Consider the following 13,631-nt stretch of genomic DNA (forward strand, 5'->3'; position numbering starts at 1 on the left):
TCTCTCTCTTTATCTTGCTTCAGGGGTGAAGAGTGCGTAAACACGTGTGATTCCCATCGTCTCTGCTGATAGTTAGCTCTGTTTTACAGACCTGCCTTACTCATAAATCTACAGCTGTTTCTTGGGTGTTTTTTTATAAAAGTGAAATCACCCATTTTATATTTATAGATCTCACAAGTTCTTTTCCACACTCCAGCAACACTTGTAAATGCAATCTCTCTGTGGAGGGTTTTATGGAGTAACCCAATGATTTGCAAGAGGAGCCAGAATGGATTTGGGTTACTTTTCAATAGCTGCATGTGTGTGTCAGAGCAGGTCCGGTAATGTACAGTCAGGTCCAAAATTATTGGCACCCTTGATAAAGAAGAGCAAAAAAGATTGTATAAAATAAATAAGACAAATACTGAGCTACATTGTGTGCTCAAACAATTAGACAATTTGATTATTTAATACTAATACTATTGCTCAGAGAAAAATATTTTGTTTAAAATAAATATATACAAATATCTAAAAGGTAGGTTTAAAACATTTTGGTAGCCTTGTTTTCAGTAGTTTGAGCAAATCAAATCAAATGTTATTGGTCGCATACACATATTTAGCAGATGTTATTGCGAGTGTAGCGAAATGATTGTGTTCCTAGCTCCAACAGTGAAGTCATATCTAACAATACACAACAACACACATMAATCTAAAAAGTAAAAGAATGGAATTAAGAAATGTAGAAATATTAGGACAAGCAATGTCGGAGTCCGGAGAATATATATATAAATAAATATATACAGTATATATATTAAACTGATATATACAGTACCAGTCAAAAGTTTTAGAACACCTACTCATTCAAGGGTTTTTCTTTATTTTTACTATTTTCTACATTGTAGAATGTGAAGACATCAAAATGATGGAATCATGTAGTAGCCAAACAAGTGTTAAACAAATCAAAATATATTTTACATTTTAGACTCTTCTAAGTAGCCACCATTTGCCTTGATGACAGCTTTGCACACCTTTGGCATTCTCTCAACCAGCTTCACCTGGAATGCTTTTCCAACAGTCTTCATAAGTTCCCACATATGCTGAGCACTTGTTAGCTGCTTTTCCTTCACTCTGTGGTCCAACTCATCCCAAATCATCTCAATTGGGTTGAGATCGGGTGACTGTGGAGGCCAGGTCATATGATGCAGCCCTCCATCACTCTCCTTCATGTCTGGAGGTGTGTTGGGTCATTGTCCTGTTGAAAAAAAAATGATAGTCCCACTTAGCGCAATCCAGATGGGATGGTGTATCGCTGCAGAATGCTGTGGTAGCCATGCTGGTTAAGTGTGACTTGAATTCTAAATAAATCACAGACAGTGTCACCAGAAAAGCACCCGCACACCATCACACCTCATCCTCCGTGCTTCACGGTGGGAACCACACATGCGCAGATCAATTGTTTACTACTCTGCGTCTCACAAACCTGATTTCCAGCGGTCTAATGTCCATTGCTCGTGTTTCTTAGCCCAAGCAAGTCTCTTCTTTTTATTGGTGTCCTTTAGTAGTGGTTTCTTTTTCAGTAATTTGACCATCAAGGCCAGTTTTACACAGTCCCTCTGAACAGTTGATGTTGAGATGTGTCTGTTACTTGAACTCTGTGAAGCATTTATTGGGCTGCAATTTCTGAGGCTGGTAACTCTAATGAACTTATCCTCTGCAGCAGAGGTAACTCTAGGTCTTCCTTTCCTGAGCCAGTTTCATCATAAAGCTTGATGGTTTTTGCGACTGCYCTTGAAGAAACTTTCAAAGTTCTTGACATTTTCCAGATTGATTAATCTTCATGTCTTAAAATAATGATGGACTGTCATTTCTCTTTGCTTATTTGAGCTGTTCTTGCCATACAAATCAAGGCAAAGGGTTTTCTACTTTGAAGAATCTCAAAAATATATTTAGATTCGTTTAACACCTTTTTGGTTACCACATGATTCCATATGTGTTATTTCATTGTTTTGATGTCTTCACTATTATTCTACAATGTAGAAAATAGTACATATAAAGAAAAACCCTGAAATGAGTAGGTGTGTTATTCAGACCTCTTGAACTTTTCCAAATGTTGTTACGTTACAGCCTTGTTCTAAAATGGATTTAAAAAGTAATAAAAAAAATACCTTTTTAACTTAAGTATTCAGAATCTTTTCTATGAGACTCAAAATTTAGCTCAGGTGCATCCTGTTTCCATAGATCAACCTTGAGATGTCTCTACAACTTGATTGGAGTCCACCTGTGGTAAATACAATTGATTGGACATGATTTGGAAAGGCACACACCTGTCTATATAAGGTCCCACAGTTGACAGTGCTTATCAGAGTAAAAACCAAGCCTTGAGGTCGAAGAAATTGTCCATAGAGCTCCGAGACAGGATTGTGTCAAGGCACAGATCTAGGGAATGGTACTAAAACAATGTCTGCAGCATTGAAGGTCTCCAAGAACACAGTGGCTTCCATCATTCTTAAATGGAAGAAGTTTGGACCCACCAAGACTCTTCCTAGAGCTGGCCACCTGGCCAAACTGAGTAATCGGGGGAGACGGGCCTTGGTCAGGGAGGTGACCAAGAACCCGAAGCTCTAGAGTTTGTCTGTGGAGATAGGATAACTTTCCAGTTGGACAAACATCTCTGCAGCACTCCACCAATCTGGCCTTCATGGTTGAGTGCCCAGACGGAAGACACTCCTCAGTAAAATGCACATGACAGCCTGATTGGAGTTTGCCAAAAGGCACCTAAAGACTCAGACCATAAGAAACAAGATTCTCTGGTCTGATGAAACCAAGATTGAGCTCTTTGGCCTGAATGCCAAGCATCACGTCTAGAGGAAATCTGGCACCATCCCTATGGTGAAGCATGGTGGTGGCAGCATCAGGCTGTGGGGATAATTTTCAGCGGCATGGACTGGGAGACTAGTCAGGATCGAGGCAAAGCTGAACAAAATACAGAGAGATCCTTGATGAAAACCTGCTCTAGAGTGCTCAGGACTTCAGACTGGAGCGAAGGTTCACCTTCAAACAACGACCCTAAGCACACAGCCAAGACAACGCAGGAATGGCTTCAGGACAAGTCTCTGAATGTCCTTGAGTGGCCCAGTCAGAGCCCGAACCTGAACCCGATATAATATCTCTGGAGAGACCTGATAGCTGTGCAGCAACGCTCCCCATCCAACCTGACAGAGCTGAAGAGGATCTTCTGAGAGGAATGGGAGAATCTATCAAATACAGGTGTGCCAAGTTTGTAGCACTATACCATAGACTCGAGGCTGTAATCGCTGCCAAAGGTTCTTCAACAAAGTACTGAGTAAAGGGTCTGAATACTTACACTACCAGTCAAAAGTTTGGACACACCTACTCATTACAGGGTTTTTCTTTATTTTTACTTTTTTCTACATTGTAGAATAATAGTGAAGACATCAAAACTATGAAATAACACATGGAATCATGTAGTAACCAAAAAAGTGTAAAAATATACTTTATATTTGAGATTCTTCAAAGTAGCAAACCCTTTGCCTTGATGACAGCTTTGCACACTCTTGGCATTCTCTCAACCAGCTTCATGAGGTAGTCAGCTGGAATGCATTTCAATTAACAGGGGTGCCTTGTTAATTTGTGGAATGTCTTTCCTTGTTAATGCGTTTGAGCCAATAATTTGTGTTGTGACAAGGTAGGGGTGGTATACAGAATATAGCCTTTTGGTGAAAGACCAAGTCCATATTATGGCAAGAAGAGCCCAAATAAGCAAAGAGAAATGACAGTCCATCATTACTTTAAGACATGAAGGTCAGTCAATCCGGAACATTTCAAGAACTTTCATGTTTCTTCATGTGCAGTCGCAAAAATCATCAAGCGTTATGATGAAACTGGCTCTCATGAGGACCGCCACAGGAAAGGAAGACCCAGAGTTATCTCTGCTGCAGAGGATACGTTCATTAGAGTTACCAGCTTCAGAAATTTGGTTATTGGAAAAGTGGTTATTCTTGGAAAACGTGATGCACATGGCTACAGTAACATAACGTTGTCACGACTCCTACCGAAGGTGGCTCCCCTTCCTGTTCGGGTGGCGCTCGGCGGTCGTCGTCACRGGCCTACTAGCTGCCACTGACTTTTTCCTCCCCCTCCTTATTTGTTTATTGGTRACACCTGTTTTTAGTTAGGGTGATTAGTAGGGCTTTATTACCCAGCAGGCCCGCCTGTTGGGTGAACGGGATTGTTTTGTGTACTGTTTGTACATGCGTGTATGTCACGGTTCGTGGTAGTTGTATTTTCGGAACTATTTTGTTCCCCTTGTGTGTTGGGGCATTTGGTTGGAGTGGCYTCGTGTTTCACCTTTGTGGTGATTAAAAGTTACGCTACTCTGAACTCTCTGTCTCCTGCGTCTGACTCTTTCCTCCACTACACCCCGGCCATTACAAAAGTAATGAAAATGCTTTTGTATTATTTTAAACAGTAACTTTGTTTGTATAGTAATGATACTCAAGACCTTCATGAACACAACCAAATTATTGTTTTTCCAATAGCATTCATTAAATATATTTATTAGACTGTTAGAATGTCAAAATTATTCCTCATTGGCAGGAAGAGGAGTGAAACGAGGCCTTTCTAGAGTTAACAAGGGCCCCAGGACCAGTAGAAGCAAAACAGCCCCATAACATAAAAGATCCACCACCATATTTACAGCAGGTGTGAGGTTTTTTTCTGCATATGCATCCTTCTTTCGAGGTCCAACCAATCACTGGTGAGCCTGGCCAAAGAGCTCTATTTTTGTCATAGCGATCCAACTGCCAATGCTGTTTAGCAATCTCCTGGCGTTTACATTTGTTGGGTGCTCTCACGGAGGTGGCGTCTATCTTCAGATTTGGAGACTTGGTGACCGTAACATTCGTCCAAGTTCTGTAATTCTGCAACTGTGGCCCTTGGACTTTTCTTTGCCTCCCGAACKATCTTCCTCACTGTGCATGGGGACAAGATACACTTGGGTCGTTTACCAGGCAAGTTTACCACTGTTCCAGTGGTTTTAAACTTCTTCATTGTTGCCCTAATAGTGATTAGTGTTTTTTTGTACCCATTGGCTGATTTCTGAAAGTCGACCACCATTTGTCTCTTTTCATTTGGGAGTTCCTTGCCTTTCCCCATGGTGATGGATGACAAAAGGATTGTTCATGCGTGTTGCCTCATTTTTATATCCCAGTGAAACAGGAAGCCATGGAAGGACACAATACAGTTCCTTAACCTGAGATTCATTTAAAAAACATCGGAGACATGAAATGTATTTTGACACCACTGACTCCTCATGGGCCATTTGATACTTAACCCCAACTATGTGTTCATCAATATTCAATTAGTTCTCTCAGTAATTCAGCGCTTGATAAAAATCTCATCATGTGTGTTAGACATCAGCGTCTTTGTCCAATTAGACAGGAGAGAATGTCTTATGTTGTAATTGTATGCATTTTTCTTACAGCACTCACAATCATAATCCTGAAATCATATCATGATTCTTCCCATTCCCATCTGCACCAGACACATCCAACATGGCATCCGATCACAGCCAACATAACCTAAACAGGCGATCCGAACACAGCCAACATAACCTAAACAGGCGATCCGAACACAGCCAACATAACCTAAACAGGCGTCCAACACAGCATACATAACATCAACAGGCGTCCGAACCACAAGCCAACATAACCTAAACAGGCGATCCGAACACAGCCAACATAACCTAAACAGGCGATCCGAACACAGCCAACATAACCTAAACAGGCGATCCGATCACAGCCAACATAACCTAAACAGGCGATCCGATCACAGCCAAAGAAGATTGTTACATGGCACCATAGAGTAAGACAGTTCCTCACTTCAGCATTGGCATGCAGCAGTATACATTTATACATGAACATCAGGCATTTCAGGGCTTCTGAAGGTCCCTCTCTCCACTTATAGCGGCTCAACTGAGACACATGATACGTACTCTGCTTATTAAACAGAGCTTACTGTAATTACCTTCACAGGCGCTTCAGTTTGAGCCGCTTTTTTCCATGTCTTCTCCTCCCAGAGTGATGAGTGAAGGGTAATGGGTTTCATAATGTCTTACAGAGAAATGACAGACTGTTGAAAACCGGGGGACAGCTACGACAAGAACTTGCTCCTTACAAACTCAATTAAGCAAAACACTTTTTGTTTAGCACTTGATGAACACGGTAAATGAAACCTAATCTTCAAAGTCATGTTCTTTTAAACTGCCCCAGTGTTTATTAAGTCTACGAAGTTAATGTAAGTGATATGGCAGTGTAATTATGTCTTATATGCAGTAATATAGGTGAACGAATGTATAAATGATACAGTATACTACACGTGATTAAAGCCGGAGCTGTGCAATATAGGCCTAGCCGAGGACGTGAAAAATCATCTTATCGTTCAACATACAAACCATTCATGATAGGTGAAAACAGAGGAGGCCATTGAGATTAAGACAGGAGAGRCCCAAACCCTCCTGTAGTCAATGATATGATTCTGGATGTCACTGTGCTTCCCCAACTGACATCATGTACACAGTTTATGAAAGGAAGTCTTTCTCTGTGTTCACCTGTTTATACCGAGAAGACAGAGCAGATAAGGGCTTTGTGAAGCAGAACAAGTCAACCTGAAGATAATCGCCATGTTGAAAGATTACGATTAAGATTGAGATTGGGATAAATGACCCCGTTTTGAATCCATCAACATCCTTTGTTTAACCATGCCACTAAAACAAGGAAGCACTGTCATGGAATTAGTATAGCTTCAGTGTACCTTATGGACATCCAGAAGTCAATAACATACAGGTACTGTATTATAGCTGACCAGTCAGACTAAATGTGATGCAACATGTAACCCAGCCGTGTAGAGAGGCAGGAAGCAAGGTTTGCCCTGTGCCCACAGCAAGCTAAAAATGGCATCAGGAGCTGGTCCTGGACTGCTGCGAGTGTTTCTGGTTCTACAGTGGGGAGAACAAGTATTGAACACTATACTGCCGATTTTGCCGATTTTCCTACTTACAAAGCATGTAGAGGTCTGTAATTTTTATCAGAGGTACACTTCAACTGTGAGAGACGGAATCTAAAACAAAAATCCCAAAATCACATTGTTTGATTTTTAAGTAATTAATTAGCATTTTATTGCATGACATAAGTATTTGATACATCAGAAAAGCAGAACTTAATATTTGGTACAGAAATCCTTTGTTTGCAATTACAGAGATCATACGTTTCCTGTATTTCTGACCAGGTTTGCACACACTGCAGCAGGGATTGGCCCACTCCTCCATACAGACCTTCTCCAGATCCTTCAGGTTTCGGGGCTGTCGCTGGCAATACGGACTTTCAGCTCCCTCCAAAGATTTTCTATTGGGTTCAGGTCTGGAGACTGGCTAGGCCACTCCAGGACCTTGAGATACTTCTTACGGACCACTCCTTAGTTGCCCTGGCTGTGGTTTCGGGTCGTTGTCATGCTGGAAGACCCAGCCACGACCCATCATCAATGCTCTTACTGAGGGAAGGAGGTTGTTGGCTAAGATCTCGCAATACATGGCCCCATCCATCCTCCCCTCAATACGGTGCAGTCGTCCTGTCCCCTTTGCAGAAAAGCATCCCCAAAGAATGATGTTTCCACTCCATGCTTCACGTTGGGAGGTGTTCTTGGGGTTGTACTCATCCTTCTTCTTCCTCCAAACACGGCGATGGAGTTTAGACCAAAAAGCTCTATTTTGAATCATCAGACCACATGACTTCTCCCATCCTCCTCTGGATCATCCAGATGGTCATTGGCAAACTTCAGACGGGCCTGACATGCGCCTGCTTGAGCAGGGGACCTTGTTGTGCGCTGCAGGATTTTAATCCATGACGGCGTAGTGTGTTACTAATGGTTTTCTTTGAGACTGTGTCCCAGCTCTCTTCAGGTCATTGACCAGGTCCTGCCTGTAGATTCTGGGCTGATCCCTCACCTTCCTCATGATCATTGATGCCCCACGAGGTGAGATCTTGCTGGAGCCCCAACGAGTGATTGACCATCATCTTGAACTTCTTCTATTTCTTCTATTTTCTAATAATTGCGCCAACAGTTGTTCCTTCTCACCAAGCTGCTTGCCTATTGTCCGTAGCCCATCCCAGCCTTGTGCAGGTCTACAATTTTATCCCTGATGTCCTTACACAGCTCTCTGGTCTTGGCCATTGTGAGAGGTTAGAGTCTGTTTGATTGAGTGTGTTGACAGGTGTTTATACAGGTAACGAGTTCAAACAGGTGCAGTTAATACAGGTAATGAGTGGAGAACAGGAGGCTTCTTAAAGAAAAACTAACAGGTCTGTGAGAGCCCGAATTCTTACTGGTTGGTAGGTGATCAAATACTTATGTCATGCAATAAAATGCAAATGAATTACTTAAAAATCATACAATGATTTTCTGGATTTTGTTTTAGATTCCGTCTCTCACAGTTGAAGTGTACCTATGATAAAAAAACAACCTCTACATGCTGTAAGTAGGAAAACTGCAAAATCGGCAGTGTATCAAATACTTGTTCTCCCCACTGTACATGTGTAGCCTCCACACTCACTCCGGACCGCCAGAACACACAGAACACAGAAATGTGTTTACCGAAACATCTGGCAGCATGCAGGGCTTTCTCTGCTCCCTTGCCAATTAGTGTTTTTCATCACTTCAAAAACCTCACTCCTACACATTCCCATTCTGGCATACAGAGCACATCACCTTCCTCTCTCTGTTCTGTTCTGAACCTGCTCTCCCTCACCAGGTTGGACACACAGGGACATGAACATGAAAGGAAACCCATAAAAAAGGGCTAATCTCCCCATTTTAAAACATGGAGAGTTTATTTTTACAGTCTCCAGCTGGACTTCCCCTTCAGTGTTTGGAAACAATCAGTAAACAGAGAGAGAAAGAGAGAGAAAGAGAGAGAAAATAATTGCGCGATCACAGACTTGTGCGTCACCAAGCCCTTAGGATAACTTATGGAACTCATAAAGTGCTTGTTGAAATAAATTCTGGTGTGAGGGCTTGTGCAATTGTCTCAGCAATTGATGCAGCATTGTTGCCTTTTTGTCTGTGGAGGATGAAGGGTTGTTTTGTGAAAATTGAAACATTTGCTTTGTGTGTCTGGGCTACATGCCCATCATCAGCCCTGGAAAGCCACTTCAAAGCCCCTTAGTCACTCAGCGGAATGTAAGAGAACACCAAAACATTTCCATGTCTTTGTCTCATGTTGTTTCTATTGGTGTACCCAGGAAGTCATTGTCAACCATATGACTGATATTATGTGACTGTGATGTGTGTGTGTGTGCATTGCATATGAGCGTGCCTCAGCATTTTTAATAATAGACAAACCGCCCATCCAATAATGACTTTTTATCGTCTGTGTTCTCTATCATCCAGCATTGTATGAACAGTGTCCCAGTGGAGTACGCTTGTAGAGATGTAGAACCATTAGCAGGAGGGGAAATCCCTCTTTGAACAGGGAAGAATGTCTTCCTCCGTCCACCACATGGGGTGTGAGTGAATGTGCACTTCCAAGTACAAATATATACAGTAGGAAGTGTTTAACATGTGTCACAGGCAGAATTCAAGTGTGAACTTCCCTGTGTGAGCATATGTTGTATGTACGTTTTTGCTTACGTGGACTAGTATGTGGGCGTATGTCTGTGTGTAGCGTCGGTGAGATAAAGCCTCATTGAACCTGGCCAGGAACCTTGGTGCTCCCAGGGGCAGAGTATGACTCTCCTGTGCCCCCGTTGGGCCTGTTGATCTGACAGGCTGTAGGTCTGATGGATGTGCACTGTCCATGTGGCCCTGTGCTTTCATCAGGCCCTCTCCGGGCAGACAGGCCAGGAGCGATGGTGGAGCATCACATGCTTCCTGCACAGGAGATAAAACGACCATCCCGTGTCACCACGCTAGAGATAAAGCAATTCTGCTCTTCACAGATCGTGCATCAACGTTATGCAGACTGACGCCAGGAAACGGCAAGGCATGCTGGGTAGGTGACACACCTCAGAGATGGATCTCTTTATCTGAGGCGTAAACACATAAATTATCCTACAGCTCGGGAGACACTTAGCAATGGGAAGATGGTTTCAAGTCCGAGGATTAACAGATGTATGTTGAAGTCGAACAGAGAATACCAGCAAAAATCACTAATAACCATAAAACTGTTGATTATAGTAATTATTTGATCTTCCCTGATATTATTTCCTCACTTGTGAACCTGGCATGATTTACAATAGAAATCTATCATAATAGGCCTCCTGAGTGGTGCAGCGGTCTACTATGGGTTCGATCCCGGGCTGTAGGATAATCCCGGGCTGTAGGAATCTCGATCCCCGTGATCGGGATTCCCATAGGGCGGCGCACAATTGGCCCAGCGTCATCCAGGTTAGGGGAGGATTTGGCCGGGGGGCTCTACTTGGCTTGTGTGTTGCTGGAGATGGATAGAGTTGTGGACGATAATAATGTACTCTGGGTGGAAGGGGGCTGACATCAGACTTTCATTGTATCGTTTGGCGGTTCCTCCTGTGTTCTCCACATTTCAAACACAATTACACTTGATTGTTCTGTTATCCTGAGTGCACCGAGCTCCAGCCACCCCGTCCTCCTCCTCCTTGCCACTTACCCAAATGTGGTTTTCATCTCCCTAACATGGTTTAGATTTCTCTTTCGAGGAGCAGGGCTGAGTTTTCCCCTTTCTGTGACCGTGAACTGGGCAACTGGGTGGATTACGGCGTGGTTGAGACGCCCGCTGCTCGCAGGGGGACTGTTTATTTGGAGAGCTAGCCCTGCCGCAACACTACCACCCAGATGAGAGCACTACATGCCCTAATTATTGGAGTTTGAAATGAGGCACTATTAAAATGAATGACCTCCATTATTAAAGCAGTATTAGCTAGAGGACAGATGCCTTTGCTGGTGGGGTGAACGTGGAGCGCAGGGGGGGTACACTTGACCAGACGCACAAGTGCCTGAATAAACAGCTTGGCAGCTTTTTTCTTTCTCTCCATCAATTTTTTTGAAGCCCCACTACGACTGACTTCAAGATTACAACCACCTGGCAGTGCAGTCCAGCTCCCCCCTTCACCAAACATTTTAATCATGGATGAAATTAATTTATATGTTGCGATAATTGTCCCTAATTGTTTCTTTGAAGGGGAGTAAGGCCAGCAGCATCTGGCTGACATATGGCTAGCTGCCTGCCCCGCCTGGCTGTTGGGAGAGTAACTTTGTGCCCAGCATGAAACTGCAGGTCCTAATCCTTTCCCTAATGCCATTTGAGCCAGAATGGACGTGTGCCCTGAATGATACCTTTGAGCCGTAATGGAGGCGTATGTCTTGGTGTTGACCTTCTGGCTGAGAAGGTTATACCCTGGGTAGGTGAAATGTGCTAATCCTCTCCCCGAGTGTGTGAGCCCCAGTGGAACTGTTCCATCACAGGGACTGGCTGTCTGGTCTGGACCTGTTCTCATGCTCAGGAATTCAGCATTCCTACTCTTTAGTCCTCTATCTGGGATTCCCCTGTCTGATTATACATTCCATTTGAGCCGCTTAGAGCAAGACGTGCTACTCACAAGCACATCTACTGTAGTGTATGTATGCAAACTAACAGTATACACATGAAAACAGACACACACTTCCTTAACACGCAAAGACATGTTCATAAGCATACAGAAAAGCACTGCCACTTTCACACACATAAACTGAAACATGCCCTTGTGTTGATAGATACACACACAGGTTGGCACTGAAGAGGCGATTCTTCTCTCTCTGCCTGAGTGATGTTTCAATCCACTTTGAGAGCATGTCACTCATCCCCCCTTCATTGGGTGTCATTGATGCTGACCTGTCACATCTGGAAGCTCTTCTGTGGGTCTGCTACATAGGCATTCTCATAGACATTTCTCTGCTTTCCTATAGGCTGGGACTGTGAAACTCCTGCGATTATGTGTAGGGGCAAACCAAGACCTCATTGTGTTGAAGTTCAAGTAGTCGGGACACACATAGTACACCAGCTGAAGGATTTGGTTGTCCAATAAGAAAGGATTTAAATCATTCCTACTATGCCATTTAGGCTATATGTCCTTTCTTGTAAGGATGCGTTCACACCTGGTTTATTCTGAGGGGATTTCTCAGGCCGGAATTTAAAAGTACGGAATGTAAAAAAAATTCAAAGGTATGGCCATTTTTTGAAATTTGGTCTGCACCCTAAAAAAGCATCTAAAACAGAATTGATGGAGAAACAACCCTTTGATGCCATTTGCATTGTACAGGTGTGGCAGCAACCTAAGTAAATGCAKATCTTACCTACATACAACATAGCAATAGCAGTGGGTACAGTGAGTCTTGTACACTGTTGTCAGTGTCACCCTGGGCCAGTTAGTTCTGACAGTGAGCTGTTTGGGCCCTTGGTTCCTGTGGAAAGTGGATGGTAAGTGTGCTGTACTCTGTCAAGGTGTTTCCTTGGCCAGATGAGCAAGTGAAATAACCATTCATGTGTCTGAGGGGTGCAATGTACTATAATGATGTCATGCACACTGAATAAATGTGCAGCCGTCAGGCTGTGTAAGACTAGGATATTGTTTCACAGGAGAAAGTGACACTTTGGTCCAGATTGACTCCCAGGTACTGAGACATACTCACACACGCATCACACACGCACATACTCCACACACACACACACACCACCCACACACACACTACACACACACACACACACACACACACACACACACACACACACAACACTAATGTAACAACGTCCACACATCCGCCGAGATGAGGCCAGTCTGCTTCCAGTTAGATTGCACACTGTTCCTCTTGGACTAGCTGGTGTACAAAGGGATGGATCCAATTTCAGGACATGCTTTTAATGAAACTCAAACTGGAACACATTTCAGATCACAGAACAAAGAGGGAGAATCAAAAGCGTTAGAGGTGACCTGGGGTAGAGGGTGCTCTCGGCTCTAAACACAGCACCTCACCATGATGGTCCAACTGTAAACAAGACGTCTCTGAAGCAGCCAGTTCCCCATCTCTCTCCCAAACAGGTAGATAAATGAAAGCTGCATGTTTTAATGTTGGTGTCTAGAGTTACGTATTGTTTTTTAAGCTCAATGGCATAATCATAAACTACAATTAAAGTGGTTTTGACTTCCAGAGCAGTAGAGGCTGAGAGCAGAGGCTACTGAAACTAACTGGCAAAGCTTTGAAGATGAGAAACGATTTCAAAAATCTGTTAAATGAACGGTAATCCTTAACAAATGTGCTCTTGGGACATTAAGTGTTGAGTTATCTCAGACGCAGCGAGGACACATGAAAAGTATCGAACGCAAATGGAACAATATGTATGTCCGCAGATAAGTTATGACTTTCACAGCAGCTTTAAAAAGCCTTACAACTCCATCCTACACAAACGTATGTTGCTGTGAAAAATGATGGAGTGAGAGATTTATTGGAAATGAAAATGACTTGTTATAAATCACTAAAGTATCTGTTGTTAAGCAGTGGGGCGTTCCACCCAGAAGAACCAAAGGAAACGGCATGCAGCTTCAAGCCCACCTTGGACTGCCTCCACCCAA

General features: G+C 43.2%; 1 long non-coding RNA gene across 1 annotated transcript in view; it reads left to right on the forward strand.

Moving 5' to 3' along the window:
• Nucleotides 1-2,507: 2,507 nt before the first annotated feature.
• The window catches only part of LOC139028532 (uncharacterized), a 171,362-nt gene continuing 160,238 nt past the window's right edge, over nt 2,508-13,631 (forward strand). The window contains exon 1 of the long non-coding RNA XR_011480786.1: nt 2,508-2,548. This is a non-coding gene — a long non-coding RNA (uncharacterized lncRNA). The remainder of the gene's footprint in view (nt 2,549-13,631) is intronic.

The sequence above is a fragment of the Salvelinus sp. IW2-2015 genome, linkage group LG13 (genome assembly GCF_002910315.2).
Source record: "Salvelinus sp. IW2-2015 linkage group LG13, ASM291031v2, whole genome shotgun sequence".
NCBI classification, from domain to species: Eukaryota; Metazoa; Chordata; class Actinopteri; order Salmoniformes; family Salmonidae; genus Salvelinus; species Salvelinus sp. IW2-2015.